The following is a 5,599-nucleotide window of genomic DNA, read 5'->3' on the forward strand; positions in this document are numbered from 1 at the left end:
TGCATTTTAAGGGCAGAAAAGGGAGGAAAAAAATGCATTTTCAGGGGACTTTCAGGGAAAGAACAGTAACGTGTGAAGTTTTGAAGTGGCACATCTGTACACAACAATAATAGCAGAGCTGTGTCACATTACAACTTAGAAAAAACTTAAAACTTGCTTTCAATGCCATTTGAATGTTCATTTGTGGTCAAGATTGTATGTTGTATACATGTAGGCAAGGGTAGCTTAGTAGAACTTATGCAATACTGTTTGATCATCATCTTTTTACCTATTTAAACTTGAAAACGGGTAAAAAATGACCCTAACACAATGGAAGGGTTAAAGGTCTTGTCTATAATGCATTATAATCACATTTATAATGCATCATAATGCATTACAATGCGCTTATAATGCTTCATAACACTCGTTATAAATGTTTAAAAGTATGCATAACAACTTCTAACTAAGACACTTTATGACTGACAAACTAAGTTAAGGTAGCTATAATGTGCTGTTCCACTGAGCTTATAATGCAATATGACCAGCACTTATAATATGTTATAACGTTGTAATAAGTTGTCATACATACTTTTAAACATTTATAACAAGTGTTATATGCCTTATAAGTGCATTATAATGCGTTATAAATGTGATTATAATGCATTATAGACGCGAACTTCAAGTAAAGTGTTACCAAACAAGGTTCAAAATGGCTTTATTATGTACAGTAGTTCTCTCTCTCTCTCTCTCTCTCTCTCTCTCTCTCTCTCTCTCTCTCTCTCTCTCTCTCTCTCTCTCTCTGTCTGTTGATGCTGTTGAATATGTCTAATTGGAACTTGGTTTCAGGTTGAACCACACTGGCGTCACCAATGTTTTTGTTTCGTTTGTTTTTTGTTTAAGGAAGTGTCAAGTGCCGGGGACCACCCTCAGAAGAACTCAGACACAGACGATAAAGGGGACGAAGTAACGCTTCCTCCGCTGCAGATTAAGGTACATTTTGTCTTTGACTCAATCTACATGTATGATTTTTTTTTATGAGTTGTTAATATGGTACAGTAATGGAATGGAAAGCAGCTATTGTTGTAGCCAGAATACTGAGTTATTTGAAGCATGCGTCTGCTGTGCGTAGTCAGGTGAACACTGACTCCGCACTCCATGGGTGTCGTCCTTGATTCTAGTAGAAGGATGCTTAAACCTAACCATAACCCTAACCTCACAAAAACTATGCCTAAACATAACCTCACACGGACTGTTGAGATGTCAGAATATTGGGCAGACTCCCAAGCTATCACGCTATTGTGACGGTGGCCAGGTTGTCACATGTAACTTGCCACTTCTTTTTAGAATGCTGACACTCTTTACTTTGTCTCAATAATAAATAAATAACAATACACATTAAACTCACAACAATAAAATATCAGTTGCACGGTAAAGTGCGGGGTGCGTAATTACTGTGAGAATAATACTGTTTGTTAGGTACTGCAAGACTACGCCACCTTTTTATTTAAGAGGTAGGGTCCTCTGTAACACTCTTTCTTAGGCTATTCACAGGTTCGAGTTTACCCAGGTAAGTACAATACTTTTAAATGAGAACAACACTTCAACACATATCCCTTGGAGAAAGCTGGACGGAAACAGGTTTGTATAAAAAGGTAATCTATTTTATTAAGCTAATACAGTGGCGTCTATAAGCCATAAAATATTGAAAAGCATAAACAAAATATAACACTAATTCTAAAACCTCAACCTCCTAATGCGCCCACTAACTAACTAAAATACAGGAATACAGACAATCACCAAACACTAAAAACAGACAGGGCTTGTGCAAACTATAGCAAATAAATAATGAATTTAGCGTTAAAGTGCCAACTATTACTGAAGCAGTAAAGTGCCAAGTGCCAATTCAATTGCTATATGTCATATACTCATCACGGTTCAATGCAAAAGGTGGGAATGTCCTTATATGGGGTTTAACTGGAGCGGGGGTTTAGGCCAGGAATCACTGTCTCTTCTTGTCTTCGTGCGTATTGCCTGCAATCATAGAAACTAGAACCAGTTCATCTGTTCAGGTATATTTCACATATGAGGTTTAGGACCGTGGGTTTATAAAGGTAACGTTGCATAGAAGGACACTTACTCGCCCGCCAGACTGTACGTCTGGCTTTGAGGGTGTGAAGCGCGCAACGTTATCGCCACTGGACCTCTCCTCCGTTCCTTGGTTCGTCTGTCTGTCCTCCCCGTCTCTGCTGCTACTGCGCCGTCTGCTCACCGTCCGCTGCTGGTGGCTTGGTACGTGCCGCGATCACTGTATTCCCCACCTCTGCTCCGTGGTATGTCTGCTCCTCCTGTGCACAACCGTCCCTTCTGGCTGTCACTTCCACACTGCCCTGTATGCCTGTCTCTCTGCTGTCCAAGTGGCTCGCGCTCACTTTTGAATAAGGTGGGCCACACCCTACTCCGCCCTCATTCGCTCTGCCACCAGCGTGACCTGGGGACATTGGCCGTCCGCTGTCACAAGGCCAATGTCACACAGCCTATAGGGGAGTCCAATGTCAAGTGGCTCGGGGACCGGGGGGAAATACATTGTCAACCATAAAACATGCAGTGCAGAAATATAGTTAAGAGAATGATGTTTTTAAGTGCGTAATACAGGTTTTTCATCATCAATAAAAAATGTTACAATTTGGTTTCACCCCCCTGCTTTGACCCTGTCACACTATCATGCTTGTATATATCGTGCTGGATCAAGTGTTGTCATCAGTAATTTAAATCACATTAAATCATTTTTGCTTTATTGATTGATGTGATCACACTTTTTTCATAATTTATCTTGCCATTATTATTCATATTGCACTTTTGAGCTGTTTGTATCATCACATTAGCAGCCTATACTGAAAGAAGGATACATAAAGTATGGAGCATAACAATAACTGTGCCGTTGCATGCCACACTTGTCACACTAATGTGTGGTTGTCACAAAATCTCAAGGCACATCTAGACTTGTCTCATGGAATACCAGTTTACCTCTGCAATCGGCATACGGTTTGGGAACAAATACATTAATCCTGTAATGCTCTAATCCCTAGTTTCGGTTGTCATTTCAATGACTCAGTATAGTGCCTAATAGGCAGCTATATGTTTGCACTGCAGTGCACTGTATTTGATTTGTTAACTTTGCTGTTGTAAATACACTTTTGAGAATAAAAAAACATACATTGAGTATACTTACATTGTGTTTTATTCACGTTTCTCTGTCTTGCATTAACGCTGATGGTAATTCTCAATAGACTGTCACTTATCATCCGTCGTTGCGCGAGCCCCCCCCCCCCAGATTAAGAATCTGGCCCGGTCCACGTTAGGACCCACCATACGCTAGTGGTTTGGCCAAAACCTGCGATTAATCCAAGTGTTGTTGTTTATATTCGTCTCACCGGTACGCACGCACGCACGCACGCACGCACGCACGCACGCACGCACGCACGCACGCACGCACGCACACGCACACACACACACACACACACACACACACACACACACACACACACACACACACACACACACACACACATGGACTTCCTAAGCATATGGCATGGTTCATGCCAGATTTACACTACACTGTCTGTAACCAGCAGAACAGATGATCAAAATGGATGAATGAGATAAAAGGTCTGTCTTTAAAGGCCAGTCTAGGGATAAAAGCCCAGACCTGGACCAATGTCTGCATAGTGTTGCGCTGACCTGTGACCTGTTTTACATCTCATAAAGAGTAATGATAAGGTTGTAGATCAGCAGTCCTACTCTGACACTTGATAAATAAGCCCCCTGAATGTATTGTTTCAAAAGATCCTTATTTGTTTGTCGTATCTATACTAGACTGTGGGTTACCAGGCCTAGCTGCTTGGAATAAAGTGTACATGATTAGAACATGCTTAAACATTCGGCAATTAAGGTCTAATAGTTCTACAATTGTTACACATTGCTACAACATACTACATTTCTGGTGTGAAATGGCACGAGGGACACCCACAAAAAGACCACCCCAAAACTTGCTGTGCGCATATGTGCCCTTTTGTGGACATTTTGAATAGGCCTACCTGCCCCATTCTTTGCTCTCTGCACGGCCCTGGTGTGTGTGTGTGTGTGTGTGTGTGTGTGTGTGTGTGTGTGTGTGTGTGTGTGTGTGTGTGTGTGTGTGTGTGTGTGTGTGTGTGTGTGTGTGTTGTGTGTGTGTGTGTGTGTGTGTGTGTGTGTGTGTGTGTGTGTGTGTGTGTGTGTGTGTGTGTGTGTGTGCGCGTGTGCGTGTGTGTGCGTTGTAACTACCACCGTTAATGTAGTAGGTGCACATTTAAGATGCATTCGCAACTTCTGCGGACCATGTGCTTTATTATGATCGCAAGCTTGCTTACAAGAAGACGCTGCTCACCGATGGAGTATAACGTCAGCCGACGCTGCCTGGCGGCCCTTCCCTTGAGCAGCTATACCGGGAAGTTCTACAGTTAGTTATGTAGTTAAAGATGAAGTCAGTTCATTCCTTATGATGACAACTGATTCAGCTGCATAAGGCTGCTGCTGCTCACATGTTTGGGGGTCATTTTAACAGTTCATCAGGATTTTGAGAGCACCCTAGCCAGGACCGTTTTTAAGTTGTTTGATTCAGTATTTATATATATTTGATATTAATGTAATCAGATATACCCCCTTCCTATACAAACCCATTGTAACGTCTAACTGCAATTTAGACATGCTAGATTCATCGACAACACTCATCCTTGGTTCTGGTGACTCAATTACTTTTTTCATTTATATTTTTATATATTTGTTGGAAAAGAAATACAATAAAAAAAAAATAAAAAGAATGAAAAAGTAATTGAAAAACATGTCCCCCTCACAAATTAGGAGGGCAGTATGAGTCACCAGAACCAAGGAAGGGTGTTTTCGATGAATCTATACTGTTGAACTGACCAGTGGTGGAAAAAGTACTCACATTAAGTAAAAGTATCAACACTGCACTGTAGAAATACTCTGTTACAAATGTCGTATATTTTGAGAAAGTAGACTGCGTGTTACTGGGCCCGCTGGTTGTAATAAAGTGGAGAAGACGTCCTGACAAGTCTGATCATTCATTCGGTTTATTCAGCAACATGTACAACAGCATGAGACCCAGGGAGCCCCTCCCGCAGTCTCACAGCGTGGGGAGTGGGACAGTAGCCTCCTGAGTTACATTACAGTTCACCTTATAAACACTGTCGCTCACATTAGAAAAACAGGCGGGTACATTTGTGTGTGTGGGGGTCAGTGAGAACTCCCCCACCAATTGAAGATCAAGCCCTTAAAGGGATAGTTCAGATTTTTTTAGTATTTTCTGTAGGAAATACTTACCATTAATGTAGTGGTTGCAAAGGTATTAATTGATTGCCCGAGTCCCGTGGTCAGAGTTCTGGTCCGTTTCTGATAAATATGAATGTAGTTCCGGTAGATTAGTAGATTTGGTGGGGGCCGCTCATTAAAAATAAATAAATTAAAAAAACTAGCGTCACTTGTATTGTTGACCTATTTCTACCATATAGAGCAGGTTTCGTTAATTTCAACCCCTCTGTCACATGGTACTATTTTTTGTGTC

This window comes from Gymnoscopelus microlampas (assembly GCF_963454915.1).
Source record: "Gymnoscopelus microlampas genome assembly, chromosome: 11".
In the NCBI taxonomy this organism is placed as follows: Eukaryota; Metazoa; Chordata; class Actinopteri; order Myctophiformes; family Myctophidae; genus Gymnoscopelus; species Gymnoscopelus microlampas.